At 43.2% G+C, this 15,999-nt stretch overlaps 1 long non-coding RNA gene and 1 pseudogene across 1 annotated transcript in view; both read right to left on the reverse strand.

Annotated features, from left to right (window-relative positions):
- LOC124606632 overlaps window positions 1-15,999 on the reverse strand; it is a 359,736-nt gene that overhangs the window by 63,589 nt on the left and 280,148 nt on the right. The window lies entirely within an intron of this gene.
- On the reverse strand, window positions 3,127-3,244 carry LOC124607653 (annotated as a pseudogene).

Here is a 15,999-nt window from a genome sequence, read left to right on the forward strand (position 1 = left end):
CAGGGCTACAGGTTTTATAATGAAGCATCTGGATCGAAGACTACTCAAGAAGCTACGTCATTTTTGCGGTGCAGTAATATGGCTCGTTGACATGGTGGAGCACGATCGAACGCAGGCCTTATCTTGGAAATGGATTCACAATGCATTTGCAACAGTCTAGACGTCTAAACCGCAGAATATCACATGATTTACTTTCTGGCCTTGAACCGCAACAATGTAGTAGCGATGTGATCACTTTCTGCACGTAACGTACACGTAATTCTTTTCTCCCCACGTCGTTCTATTTGCGCTTCTTCTGTGCACGTCTTTTCTGGGAAGACATAAAAAGCATGACTGTCACAGCAAGACTAGAATTGGTGCAGCCATGTTTCATCAATAGTCCACCGTGCAGAATCGAATTTGTGACAGAATTCTATACGCGGTTTTTTGTTCATTGGCTTGAAAGGGCGGCATAAAACGACTGCAGATATTTTTAACATTCACATTATTATGCGTGATCTTATAAACCGCTTCCTATCATATACAAAGAGTGGATTCAGTTTGTTTACAGGAGCTGACGTCTAAAGAGACCTTCGTCCTTCGTCTTTAGGCGAGTTCCCTCAAAAAAAAAAAAAAAAAGTTCAAATGTGTGTGAAACCTTATGGGACTTAACTGCTAAGGTCATCAGTCCCTAAGCTTACACACTACTTAACCCAAATTATCCTAAGGACAAACATACACACCCATGCCCGAACCTCCGCCGGGACGAGTTCCCTCGCCACACTGTTTTTTAGGAAGGTCCAGTCACCAAAAGTCTGCTCCAAACATTCTAAAAGTCCTACTTTAAAAACCGTAAATTATAATCTCGCGCAAACGTTCCTGTTTCGATCCATTGCTTCCTCTGTCTGATGCGTATATCAAAACAAACGAAGTGCAGATGGCCCACTCAGTGCAAGAATTACGGTCAATCAACTGATAATCAAATGCAATCGGGAATACCCGAAATGTTCAGACTCGCCCTTGTAATGCGTACATTATTTACACGGATGTGCCCTCTTTCACTATCGACACGCTTAACAGTGGACATAGTCACAAATGGATTGAAGCGACATTCGTGAACGTTGTCGATAAATATTCACTTTGAATATGTAGGCGAGGATACTGGATGGTCTTTAGGCCCTTCTCTTGCTTGACGTTTGCTCCACTGACGCGCTGTACACAGTATTTACGACTAATTCCCAGAGTTAGATGTTGTTAGTCGAGTCACACACGTTCAACAAGATGCGCCACTACCTCGCTTTGTACATGGTGTTGGTATTTTAACAGGGTAATCCTGAAACACAGCTGCCATGATCACAGCATTCACATACCAGACACTGAAATTTTTCTTTTTATTTGCTCATGTAAAAGTTCTCGTTTTCGAGAGACGTGCAATGGTTAAAAAGAATCCAAGATAAGAAATGCTGACGCTTGCGACCTTGTCCAAACAGTGACATGGTTGACAGAATGAATGCAGCAGAGCTTAACACGGCCTTGCCATGCCCATATCCGAAATTGGAATGGCAGCATCTATTGCCTTCTGTTGGCTGTCAAAAAAGTTTCTGCTTTTGACTGAGGTTTGCTACTTCTACGTTTCTTCGTCATCCATAAAACACACTGTAAAAACTTCCGCACTATCGGTTTCGCAGCACTAAACCAGACGTTTCTTCTACAGGTTGCAAACGTAGCATAAATTTAGATGGACAAGAGTCTCACTTCCGTAAGATGTCTTTCAGCTCTCATTCGCAATTTTATAGCTTTTACTGAGTAGTACTTAGAACTAAGGAGACAAAAAAAACCGCTTGTAAAAGGTCGTTCTTCACTCTAAAATCTGATTTTGCGGTGAGGAGAGGGAAAATTAACCATGATCTTTAGAATCGTTATTACAAGTTCCTTAGTTGATGCAGCGTGCCAAGAATACCAAATTTCAGGCGTTACCTCTCACCTCGGATAACGTAGAGGCCGACGGACTTCACTTAACGACCGATAGCAGCTGCGTTTGCTTAGACTTGTCAGTACTAACAGAAAAGCAACACTGCGTGAAATAACCACAGAAATCAATGTGGGATGTGGGACGAACGTATCCATTACGACAGTGCGGCGAAATTTGTCGTTAATGGACTATGGCAGCAGCAGGTGACCGACGCAAGTGCCTTTGCTAACAGCACATCATCTGCAGTGCCTCTCTTGGGCTTGTAACTACATGAGTCGGGCCCTAGAGGACTGGAAAACCGCAGCCTGGTCAGATGAGACTCCATTTCAGCTGGTAAGACCTGACGATAGGAGTCAAGTGTGGCCCAGACCCCACGAAACCATGGATCCAAGTTGTCAATGGGGCACTGTATAAGCTGGTGGTGGCTCCATAATGGTGTGGGCTGTGTTTACATGGAATGGCTTGTTCCTCTGGTCCCACTGAACCAATCACTGACTGGAAATGGTTACGTTCGGCTACTTGAAAACCATTTGCAGCCATTCATGCACTTCATGATCCTAAACAACGATGGAAGTTTTAAGGATGACAATGCGCCATATTACTAGGCCACAGTTGTTCGCAAATGGGTTTGAAGAACATTCTGGACAATTCGAGCGAATGAATTGGCCAGCCAGATCACCCGGCATTAATACCATCGAACATTTGTGGGACAATCGAGAGGTCAGTTCGTGCACAAAATCCTGCAATGGCAATACTTTCGCAATTACGGACGGCTACAGAGGCAGCATGGCTCATTATTTCTGCAGGGGGCTTCCAACAACTTGGTGAGTCCATGCCACGTCAAATTGCTGCACCACGCCGTGCAAACATGGGTCGGTCATGATATTAGGAAGACCCCGTGACTTTTTGTCCCTTCAATGCATACTTGACATTAATAAAACAGTAACCATGATGTACAAAAAAAAAAAGCACTCCGTCTTCAAGCCACGAGTCGTCTACCGGGACCATCCGACCGCCGTCTCATCCTCAGTAGAGGATGCAGATAGGAGGGGCGGGGGGGCGGGGTCAGCACACCGCTCTCTCGGTCATTATGATGATATTCTTGAACGAAGCCGCTACTATTCGGTCGAGTAACTCCTCAATTGGCATGACGAGGCTGAGTGCACCCCGAAAAACGGCAACAGCGCATGGCGGCCTGGATGGTCACCCATCCAAGTGCCGACCACGCCCGACAGCGATTAACTTCGGTGATCTCACGGGAACCGGTGTATCCACTGCGGCAAGGCCGTTGCATGATTTAATAAATAAATAAATAATAGGAGAGAGAGAGAGAGAGAGAGAGAGAGATATGATAGTACGGCATTGTTGGTCTGGGGTTGTTCGATCGTCTGGTGCCAGTCTCTTTGCGACGCCGCTTAAATGGCTGAACAGGTATTCCGTATGTTGTCTCCTTCGTTCGTCTTTTAGCAACGGCTGTAATATGTGATGCTGCTAACATAATCACAAATCCTATCACTTCCTGAGCATCAAGATAATATACTAAGATATCCAGAGGTAAATATCGGCTGCTGTAAAAAAGGAACATTGTCACTGGCTCTACTTTACTTCCTCTTTAATGGTAGAAGCAAGTGACGGACAAGCGACAGTGGCATCTAAAAACGCGCATCTTAAAATACTGGCGGGCGTGTCCTCAGCGAAGACGACATCGGTTCGAAGCCAAGGTTCTTGCGTCAGTGAGGCGATCGGCGCATGCGGCATTTCGCCCACGTACTTTGCCACGCGTATCTCGCACTGCCCCACGGCTTACAGTGAGAACTTGAGGTACGGCAGACAGCAGCTGCTGTGGGCAATCCATCATTCCATTTACGATGCTGCCACTAGTGTGCGAGTCGCCAGTAGGGTATTATAAACCCATCACTTGACCATAGGGCCTCGAGAGGATTGTTTGTGAAGTGACAATGGTTACTATCTGTAGAACGCACCTTGCTCTTACACTGCTTACTTTATCTAACTCATCTTTTCATCACAAGTTTGTCATGCAATGGATAAACTACGGAAATGACGACGCACATCAAATGCAGCGTCAACAGCATCCATGCTGCTTCAGATAAATCGAAGCATTTTTAATTCACTGATATATCCACAATTCACTGATATATCCACAGGGTGCGGCGTTTTAACCCGGACAAATGAACCTTTTTTTAAAGAAAATTAATTAAAACAAAATACAATCCCTTTTACATATAAGGAGTGGTATCTTTCAAGAGTAACATTACTCGATGTAACCCACTTCAGCCGCAATGACCGCCTCCAATCTTGTCCTGAAGCGATCGCACGCACTCTTTAAAACATATTCGCGAATGCTGTTTCGATAGCGGTGCATAGTGATGCCACATCTTATCCGGGCTAATCGGGGGCTAGAACTCCTCTACCAGAACATGTCAAAAAGATCAGAGAGCCAGTTTTTGACTTAATGGCTCGTATGAGCCGGTGCACCGTCCTGGTGAATGACTTCTTGTCTCCCCGAGGTCACAGTTACCAGCCACAGTTTCACGACATTCGTCAAAACTTGCACATAAACTTCTTTTATGACACTTCGTCCTTTATCAAAGAAATGTGGCGGCATGATATCACCATCTAGACACAATACCAACGACGTGAACCCCAGACTTCTCCTAAGCACTATACTCGGCCACAATATCGTAAACAGTTGATCTCGGGTATCCGAAGAATCGAACTATTTCAGTGGCCGAACACCCAGCACTTTCTTCGGTTGTACTCCGCACTTGTCCGTAGCATCCCGGCCATTTTGAGGTTCTCACTGTTTACCAGATGTCTATGGCTTTCAAGAACGCCAGTCGCGACCTCCGGCGGAACTACGATGTGGCGGGAAACGCAGATTAATATTTGTCCGGCTTTAAGCGCCAACCCTGTATACAGATAGAAAAAGAATAGCAACACCAAAAAATAATTTAGAACAATGAAATTTCGAAAACATTTAAGTGATTAACATTGCAAGATTACATGTTAATGTAGACGCAAGATAAGCCATTGAGAAAGTGAAATGCTGGTACATTAACAACCGTTGTAACCGCCACAATGCTGAGTGCAAGCATGCAAACGTGCATGCATTGTGTTGTACAGATGCCGGATATCAGTTTGTGGGACAGAGTTCCAAGCCTGTTACACTTGGTCGATCAATACTGGGACGGTTAATGCTGTCTATGGATGACGTTGGACTTGTCGTCCAATGTCGGTATGTGGCGAGCGTTATCCTGCTGGAATACACCCCTGGAATGCTGTTCATGAAAGGCAGCACAATAGGTCGAATCACCACATTGTAGTAAAAATTTGCATTCAGGATGCGTGGGATAATCAAGAGAGTGCTACTGCTGTCACACGAAATCGCACTCCAGACAATAACTTGAAGTGTAGGTCTAGTGTATTTAGCACGCAGACACATTGATTGCAGGCCCTCAACCGCCCTTCTTCTAACCAACACACGACCATCACTGGCACTGAGGCAGAACCTGCTTCTGTCAAAAAGTAAAACACACCTCCACCCTGCCCTCCAATGAGCTCTCGCTTGTCACCACTGATGTCGCAAATGGCGGTGATTTGGGGTCAGTGGAATGCACGCTATAGAGCGTCTGGTTCGTAGCTGTCCTTGAAGTAATCGATTTGTAACAGTCCGTTGTGCCATTGTGGTGCCAACTGCTGTTCAAATTGTTGCTGCAGATGCAGTACGATGCGTCAGAGGCATACGCCGAACACGATAGTCTTCCCTGCCTGTTTATCGCAGAAGGAACATCGAGCTTCTCGTAGCCGTAGTACACGACCTCGTTCAAACATGATAAAGTGTTGAGAACGGCGTCTTTGTCGCCTTAAAGGCATTTTGGACTAACATCAACTCACCACGCCCAGTCTCAAAGGTAACTAATGCTCATGACCGTTACAGTGTGTACTTCAGCTGAACCTGATTTGCACCCTGGCGCTACTAGCGCACTCTTTGCGACTGGCGTGAAATTGGAATAGATGTAGAAACACGCCTACCAACTTTCATTCATGTTGCAGAACTCCTTCTTGGTGTTGCGATTTTTTTCCGTTGGTGTGCATCTATATTTGGTCAACTGAGTAAAAAAAGCGGAACATATACAATTTCTTTATTTCGAGTTTCCTGTATGAGAGGTATCACAGACGATACACAGTTCCCCGCAATCTAAGAAACAGATTTGTTTACTTGTAAGAAGTGAGATCTATTTGTTCAATAATAAAACTGGTCATGTCGCGCGACTGTTGAATTTGGTGGACTCTCATTTGGAGGTTCACAATTGCAATAATTATGGAAACGATTATAGTAAAAACACAATAGGGCGTTACATATTGGTATATTCCAAGATCTAAGTCAAAATTTATGTCTTCTGGGATACGAGGGTAATTGCTTCACATTCAAATGATCAGTATTTAAGGGTTTGTTTGAGAAAGAGAATTGTAACTGATCAAGGAATGGGTCAACACACGAAGTTTTACTGAATATTTTAATCTACCTTTGCACATTCCAAAAAGGCACATAACCAAATATGTGTTAATTTAAAATTGGTAAACAGATTGGAAATGAAGGACGAAGAGAAACAATGACAAATGCTGAAAGATGTGTATGTGGAAGGCAGAGGCAGCATGAGAGAACCTCAGCTAAACTACACAACCCCAGCCATTTCCTTTCATATTGTTGTCTGTCCTTAGTAAGTATTTTTGTATTGTATTTCCAGCACACGCCAGCTATATTTCTCCAGCACCATTCCGAAGTCTTAGAAGTGCTCCTGCTTGCCACATTCGGCACCAAACACTGCTACAATCCACAAGAAAATCTTAAGGCGTTTAAATTAGATTTTATTCAAATCAGCTTCTGTTTGGGAGTACATATGATGACTGAAATAGATTCCCAACATTATTCTCAGAACAGAGACAGCTCAGACAATATACAGAATTCGCCTACAGTCTGTGCCACGCGCAAGCATTTAGGGTGGGGATTTGTCAACCTGCAAGCTACTGGTACTAGGGATAGATTGCAGCACGTAATAACTTTTGTTTCTATTTGTCCTCCCCGGTTATGATCGATGCTCAAAAGAACTCTGTAGATTTTGTTACTCTTCAGAGAGATTCTCACATCATTTAAAAACAAGTTACTTTAGGGCTATTATGCGTGAACGATTAGCTGATGGTGTTTCAGAACGGTAATTTAGTGGATCGCTGATATCGACGAGTTTTCTTCTACGACATTTGTCCTGTGGATCAAGAAATGCCAAGTCGCGTCGTGATTTGTGAGTATTCATGAACATAGCTAACTCGATGACCGAGCTGGCTCCCGGCGAAAGAAGCTAAGTGAATACCACACGCAATAAGACTATTTGAAATAAGACAATTCAGTCTTCAGCCAAATATTTCAGCGGATTTATAATTCACATTACGTAATATTGTCAAAGTGTATCACATCAGCTGTAGCCTGCTGTTATTTTTGTTGTAGACGAGTGACTGTACTAAGAGTTAGTGGGATCAAGGAGTCCAACAGTTTCAGCGATAAGCTTGCGAGATATAACGCATTACGAGTATTGAGATATTCACTGTCTGGAAAAATGGTTAGCCCGATACCATAAGATCAATTGTTCTGGATCATATCATACACATTCAACACGATTTTCGTTCTCGATTACCTTTACTACCTTTGATACAAGTACTGGTGTTGAGATACCTTGGTCTTGGGTAGTCATTACGTCAGCTGAGCTTTCCACAGTAGCTACGCAGCCTTTCAACTATAATGTTGTCCACTTCAATTCAGTGCCTCACATTTTTCGTTGCTGACATGTTTGACTTATTTTACCATTCGTTCTGGTAGAAGGTGATGTAAACTTTTAACAATCTTTCTTACCTGCCCTTCGACAGTTCTCCTCCCACTTTCATTTCAGTATTAAATACATTGGTCAACCACAGTAACACAAAGGAAACCATTATGCTCGTATTACTTGGGAATCGTTGGCTGCCGACTGCTTCTCGACCTTGGACCGTGGCCTTACGCAGCGACAAGTTTCATCCACATCAACCAACACTGGACGAGCAGTTTACTGTTTTTGTGGTATTTAGACTGGTTAGACGCAGCTCCCATGCTGGTCTGTCCTGTGCAAGAGTCTTCATCTCTGCATGACTGCTGCAATCTACATGCATCTAAAACTGCTTACCAATGTCAATTCCTTGTCTCTCTCTCTTTAGTTACCATGCTTCCCTCCATCACCAAACTGACAGTTTCTTAATGCAATCGGATGTGTCTTACCAACCGATCACTCCTTTTAGCCAAATATTTTATTTCCAGTACCACGCTTTTTCCGTGACATATTCATCGGGTGCTGATCACTCTCTACATATTAAACAATGTTAAGAGATGCATTTCTCACCGGTATACTTGTTGGGTCTAGCACACCTTTTTGATGTTTCAGCATGTGTCGATTCTTGTAATCCCCTGAATGCAATCAGTTCTTAGATTGGTGCTATGCAGAACCTCCCAACCCACAATTCTTCGGCGTGCCACGACAGGCTGTTTTAATGGTCTAACTGAGTTCTGTAATTAATATGCAACAAGGTATTTCAGAAGGCCCCAATATTCAAGAAAGGTAGTAGGAGTAACCCACTAAATTACAGGCCCATATCGTTAACGTCGATATGCAGCAGAATTTTGGAACATATATTGTGTTCGAACATTATGAATTACCCCGAAGAAACGGTCTATTGACACACAGTCAACATGGGTTTAGAAAACATCGTTCCTGTGAAGCACAACTAGCTCTTTATTCACATGAAATGTTGAGTGCTATTGACAAGGGATTCCAGATCGATTCCGTATTTCTGGATTTCTGGAAGGCTTTTGACACTGTACCACACAAGCGGCTCGTAGTAAAATTGCATGCTTATGGAATATCGTCTCAGTTATGTGACAGGATTTGTGATTTTCTGTCAGAGAGGTCAGAGTTCGTAGTAACTGACGGAACGTCATCGATTAAAATAGAAGTGATGTCTGGCGTTCCCCAAGGTAGCATTATAGGCCCTTTGCTGTTCCTTATCTATATAAACGATTTGGGAGACAATCTGAGCAGCCGTCTTCGGTTGTTTGCAGATCACGCTATCCTTTATCGACTAATAAAGTCATCAGAAGATGTAAACAAACTGCAAAACGATTTAGAGAAGATATCTGAATGGTGCAAAAAGTGGCAGTTGACCCTAAATAACGAAAAGTGTGAGGTCATCCACATGAGTGCTAGAAGGAACTCGTTAAACTTCGGTTACACGATAAATCAGTCTAATATAAAAGACGTAAATTCAACTAAATACCTAGGTATTACAATCACGAACAACTTAAATTGGGAGGAACACACAGAAAATGTTGTGGGGAATATTAACCAAAGACTGCGTTTTATTGGCAGGACACTTAGAAAATGTAATAGGCCTACTAAGGAGACTGCCTACACTACTCTTGTCGGTCCTCTTTTAGAATACTGCTGCGCAGTGTGGGATCCTTACCAGATAGGACTGACATATTACATCGAAAAAGTTCAAAGAAAGGCAGCACGTTTTGTATTATCGCGAAATATAGGAGAGAGTGTTGCAGAAATGGTACAGGATTTGGACTGGAAATCATTGAAAGAAAGGCGTTTTTCGTTGCGACGTAATCTTCTCACGAAATTCGAATCACCAACTTTCTCCTCCGAATGCGAAAATACTTTGTTGACACCGACCTACATAGGAGGAACGATTACCACGATAAAATAAGGGAAATCAGAGCTCGTACGGAAAGATATAGGTGTTCATACTTTCCGCGCGCTATACGAGATTAGAATAATAGAGAATTATGAAGATGGTTCGATGAACCCTCTGCCAGTCACTTAAATGTGATTTGCAGAGTGTCCGTGTAGATGTAGATGGAAACAGCGAAGGCAAAATGCCACGATTCCCGCACATCCTCGGATTTTCTCTTCTCAGAAATCTTTCTAAGGATCTTGTAAAGTAGGAGAAAGGTGCTGGAAGTCTGAGAGGTGAGGCGGGGCCGTCATTCGTGAGTGAATAGGTCAGCCGATAAAGGCATTGCCTGAGAAACGCAAGGGTCCATGTCTGCCGCTTTCATTATATTTTTTTAATCATAAAGCTCATGCGTAACACTTCGCTGCCGAATGGAAGATTCATTCATGTTGTATACAGAAACAACCAGTCTCGAATGCCGGGACAAAAAAGAAATTTCCCTTCAATTTAGGAAAATACAGCACAGCCGTCGAATATATCCTGCTATTCAGATCACGTACAATGGCAACAGGACAAGTACACGAATTATGTTTTGTAGGTATGTTTTAGATTAATGAACTATTTAAACCAGTTACTTCTGGTCTGTAAATGCGATGGACAGTTCAAATGGTATTACACTGAAAAGCAATTTAGAAAAGGAAGCTTTATAATCGGTTTATCATCAACTTTGCTTTAGAATCCACTGCACATCACCTGTTTCTGACAGACACTACTTGCTTCGAGGGAAACATGATGTGCAACCGCCAAACTTTTACTTGTAAAACAAACGAATGAGGCAGATATATCTGTGAGCAATGCCTCTTTAAACTGAAAAACACGGTCTGCACAGGTATCGCAGTTATACAAAATCCTTTACACCACAGCACACCGGAAAGACACATTATCTTTCGTACTGCTTCTTGTTTCGCATGCGTATTTCGACGGCATATTAGCTCCACGTTATAGTTGTATTTAGGTAATCAAATATGTTAAGTACGGACTTCTGATTGCCCTTGCATTTCGTCTACGAGAAACATTTGGTCATCCGGCGATTCGTGAAGAGGCTGGGTAAGGTAAGGGCTATTGAGTCGGCACTTGATCAACATAAAGAAAAATTAATTGTGATAGCAGCTTGTTGACCTGAGATAAGACTCGCTGAGTGGGAACGTAAACTGATAAAAACCTACAGAGATTTGGGACGGTGACAGAACAGATATAGTAGCAACACTGACACAAAAATTACGACGAAGGCAGTATGTAATTCAACTGACTCTACATGCAATATGAGATTTGCAGATATTGAGATTCTATCAAAATACCTAACTGAGCTACAAATGAAATAGTTATTTAGTTTCTTATTTGTAATATATGTAAAAGGACCAACAGCAGATGAACAGAAAACACTGATTTCAAGATTCGCAAGTTGCATTTACACTCGTAATACCATTACGTATCCGCAAACTTACGTTCTGGTTGAGAGAACAAGACAACTAGAAATAGCGATACCACCTAACCTAAAATCTGAATATGTAAAATTTAGCTGCATTTCATACACTAACTGCAAATACTATATTTTATATACATGATTTGCTAAATTCTATTATGTTTAAAGCACCCGACATTGCATTAGGAACACTACCATCTATGCTAGTTGAAGCTACTGGATGACTCCTATACGACACTACGTGTGATAGAAAAATACGTGTAACTGTAGTAGTTATTTACAGGGTTACTGTTAACTGCTGTACACAATGAGGGTTTATCTTTGAGAAATGTGCTAATGCTCTAGCGAAGCAGTGCGCCAAGTGGTAATTAATTTGAGAAATAACCTTACTGGCGAAGCTGTCGCAGTCGCGGAGAACAGTTAAAGACGTAGGACCTGAAAAAAAATCATCGCGAAATATCAGGGGACAGCACAGCAGTAGCAAAGAGTTTACATACAGCTCAGGGAAAGACGCATGAAATTATTTTCAAAAGCGAAAATAATCAATGTGAGTAGTTGCCCATGAGTTACTAAGTTGACATCAGCTAAAATCTGAATCAGTATTCCGTCCTTACATGCTACTTTCAATTCTATTTCGATAACTCAGTTTGTTTCGTAACGATCTGTGTTAAGAGTGTGCTTTAGTCAGGAAACACATAAATACTGTGACAACTGCATAGATAAATTCGTTGACAAGATTCAATAAAACGAAATAACAAACATTTAGCCAACTATGGAGATGTAACTCAACTCCAAGGGCATAGATCAGTAGAGTACGAAACATATTTTCGCTCGCGTGTTTATCTTGTTGCCGAACTGAATAAAAAAAATCTGAAATGTGTGGAACTGGCGTGAGACTTGCTGGCTTTATTTGGGAGCAGACACGTCATAATGTTTAAGCTGACGCACGTACATCTAAGATAAATTATACCCATCCGTTTCTAGTTGGTCACTGGAATACCATCAATTTTCTAGAAAAACACTGAGATTTATTTACACCTGTACAACGCGCAAGAATCCTTTGACGCGTTGTGATCTGTTATATTCTGGGTGGCCCGGTAATCTTGTATAGTCCTATACGTGTAATGCGGGCATTTGGAATACGCAGGTTCGCAAGTTGCAGTTGTACTTACCATGGCGACACGACCACCGGCAAATTCATAGAATACCGGATTACTGACAATAAATTCTTAATAAAGCAAATATTAATCATAAGGCTGTCTATGATTAAGCAAGAACGGTCTTTTACACCCTGATAACGTGGCGCAAATTTTTGTCCAAGCTCCGATTACTTTTTTCTTCTTCAGAAACTGAAGAGAGACGACAAAGTAGGGGAAAAAATTATAATTATTTTACAGCTTAGAGCGTGCAGATCAAATCAGTAGAGATGACTACTTGCTGTTTACAATCAGCTTTTATATTACGATTTCAACCATTGTAAGCCCGACCCAAAAATGTACGTTTGCAGAAGTTACTCTAACTGCGATGATGTTAATTTTTAAAACTTATTTACACAGATGCTTTATCTATTTATAGAATTTCTCATGGCATGTTACCTTGCTTCTTCAGTCTTTTTTGCCTATTCAGACCCCGATCCAAAATTTGTATGTTTTTGTAGGAACAGAAAAAATAGTCTCATATACACTCCTGGAAATTGAAATAAGAACACCGTGAATTCATTGTCCCAGGAAGGGGAAACTTTATTGACACATTCCTGGGGTCAGATACATCACATGATCACACTGACAGAACCACAGGCACATAGACACAGGCAACAGAGCATGCACAATGTCGGCACTAGTACAGTGTATATCCACCTCTCGCAGCAATGCGGGCTGCTATTCTCCCATGGAGACGATCGTAGAGATGCTGGATGTAGTCCTGTGGAACGGCTTGCCATGCCATTTCCACCTGCCGCCTCAGTTGGACCAGCGTTCGTGCTGGACATGCAGACCGCGTGAGACGACGCTTCATCCAGTCCCAAACATGCTCAATGGGGGACATATCCGGAGATCTTGTTGGCCAGGGTAGTTGACTTACACCTTCTAGAGCACGTTGGGTGGCACGGGATACATGCGGACGTGCATTGTCCTGTTGGAACAGCAAGTTCCCTTGCCGGTCTAGGAATGGTAGAACGATGGGTTCGATGACGGTTTGGATGTACCGTGCACTATTCAGTGTCCCCTCGACGATCACCAGTGGTGTACGGCCAGTGTAGGAGATCGCTCCCCACACCATGATGCCGGGTGTTGGCCCTGTGTGCCTCGGTCGTATGCAGTCCTGATTGTGGCGCTCACCTGCACGGCGCCAAACACGCAAACGACCATCATTGGCACCAAGGCAGAAGCGACTCTCATCGCTGAAGACGACACGTCTCCATTCGTCCCTCCATTCACGCCTGTCGCGACACCACTGGAGGCGGGCTGCACGATGTTGGGGCGTGTGCGGAAGACGGCCTAACGGTGTGCGGGACCGTAGCCCAGCTTCATGGAGACGGTTGAGAATGGTCCTCGCCGATACCCCAGGAGCAACAGTGTCCCTAATTTGCTGGGAAGTGGCGGTGCGGTCCCCTACGGCACTGCGTAGGATCCTACGGTCTTGGCGTGCATCCGTGCGTCGCTGCGGTCCGGTCCCAGGTCGACGGGCACGTGCACCTTCCGCCGACCACTGGCGACAACATCGATGTACTGTGGAGACCTCACGCCCCACGTGTTGAGCAATTCGGCGGTACGTCCACCCGGCCTCCCGCATGCCCACTATACGCCCTCGCTCAAAGTCCGTCAACTGCACATACGGTTCACGTCCACGCTGTCGCGGCATGCTACCAGTGTTAAAGACTGCGATGGAGATCCGTATGCCACGGCAAACTGGCTGACACTGACGGCGGCGGTGCACAAATGCTGCGCAGCTAGCGCCATTCGACGGCCAACACCGCGGTTCCTGGTGTGTCCGCTGTGCCGTGCGTGTGATCATTGCTTGTACAGCCCTCTCGCAGTGTCCGGAGCAAGTATGGTGGGTCTGACACACCGGTGTCAATGTGTTCTTCGTTCCATTTCCAGGAGTGTATTCATATGTGGTCCGTTTTTCTCCTGTACGCGTACTTTGCATCAGGATGTTAGTGGTGTGCATCCCGAGACATTTAGATAATGACAACTCCACTTACATCCACGTCAATATTCAGAAAATCATAGCTAAGTTAATCCCAGTCGGTATCTTTTACTACAACCTGGAACGAGGAAAAAGTAGATGCGAACAGATTTATTACCAAACAATCAGTTTAAAAAGACATGTTCACAAAACACTGACACGAACTACTCATAAAAGGTGGAAAAACTGCTACTCGCCGACCACAGGGAAGATTTGTTTCAGTGTCAGGAAATTCAGGAACACGAGGTGCAATAATGACTTGTATCGCAAGATGAATGAAGAAAGACAAAACAAGTTTACAGCATTTCTAGACATAGAAACCGATTTCCCAAACTTGACTGGAATACATTCTTCGAAATTCTTAATTTATTGAGGATGAAATACAGAGAGTACTTTTACAGAAACCAAATTGCTGTTACAGAAGTCGAATGACTTGACAGGGAGGCACTAATGAGAAGGAAGTGAGCAAGGCTGTAGCACATCCCTCACGTTATTCAGTCTGTACGTAGAGCTAGCTGTAAAGGAAAGCAAAGAGAACTTTAGAAAGCCAATTAAAGTTCAGACAGAAGAAATAAAAATTTTATGAATAGCGATGACGACACTCTCACACTCAGCAAAGGCCTTGCAATACCAATTGGATGAACGCATAGTGTTTTGACAGGAGGCTATAAGATGAACATTAATAAAAGTACCAATGAGTAATGCAGCATGGTCGAATTAACACTGTTGATGCCGAGGGAATTAGGCTGCGGGACGAGACATCACAAGTAGCAGACAGCAAAACGACTGACTAAGGCAGAAAACTAAACAGAATATAAAATGTAGACTAGCAACAGAAAGAAAAGCCTTTCTGAAAACAGAAATAAATGAGCATCGAATATAAATTCAAGTGTTAGGAACTCTTTTCGGAATATATTGCCAGGAGTGTTGTCTTGTATGGAAGCGAAACGTTGAGGGTAAACGAGGATACAAGAACAGAATAGAAGCTTTTAAATGTGGTGTTAAAGGACAATGTTCAAGGTTATGAGTAGATAGGATGTATCCTATATACATATTGAAGATATGGTGAACGAATCGGTGGGAAGAGGCTTTTGTGGCACAACACAGAAGAATAGTTTGTACGACACATTCTGAGGCGTCATGGTTAATTTGGTAATAGGCAGGACTGTGGTAGGGAGAGGCGGCGTTAAAATTTGTGGAGTCAAACGAAGATCTGCTTGCAGAAATCAGATCTAATTACATGTAGGTTGCAGTAGTTATGCACAGATAACACATCTATTCAGGATATACTAGTGGGAACAGTTGCATCAAACCAATGTAGTAAGGGCACACAAATTAAAAGCCAAACACAGCTCATCATCCAATATGAAGAGATACATCTTTTGTCAGCGTCAAATCGCATTAAGCCAGTGACTATGGTTAGGTGAGCGGCGTGTGTTCCTTTTGCTTCCAGTTATTTTCTTCGATAAAAACGCATTCGAAGCAATGGTCCTGGAAAGTTCCTCTCCCTACATCTTCCACGCATATACACTGATCAGCCAGAACATTATGACCACCGACCTACTATCGATAAAAACCCACATGCATGTTGCCTGAG

Source organism: Schistocerca americana, chromosome 3 (genome assembly GCF_021461395.2).
Source record: "Schistocerca americana isolate TAMUIC-IGC-003095 chromosome 3, iqSchAmer2.1, whole genome shotgun sequence".
Lineage (NCBI taxonomy): Eukaryota > Metazoa > Arthropoda > Insecta > Orthoptera > Acrididae > Schistocerca > Schistocerca americana.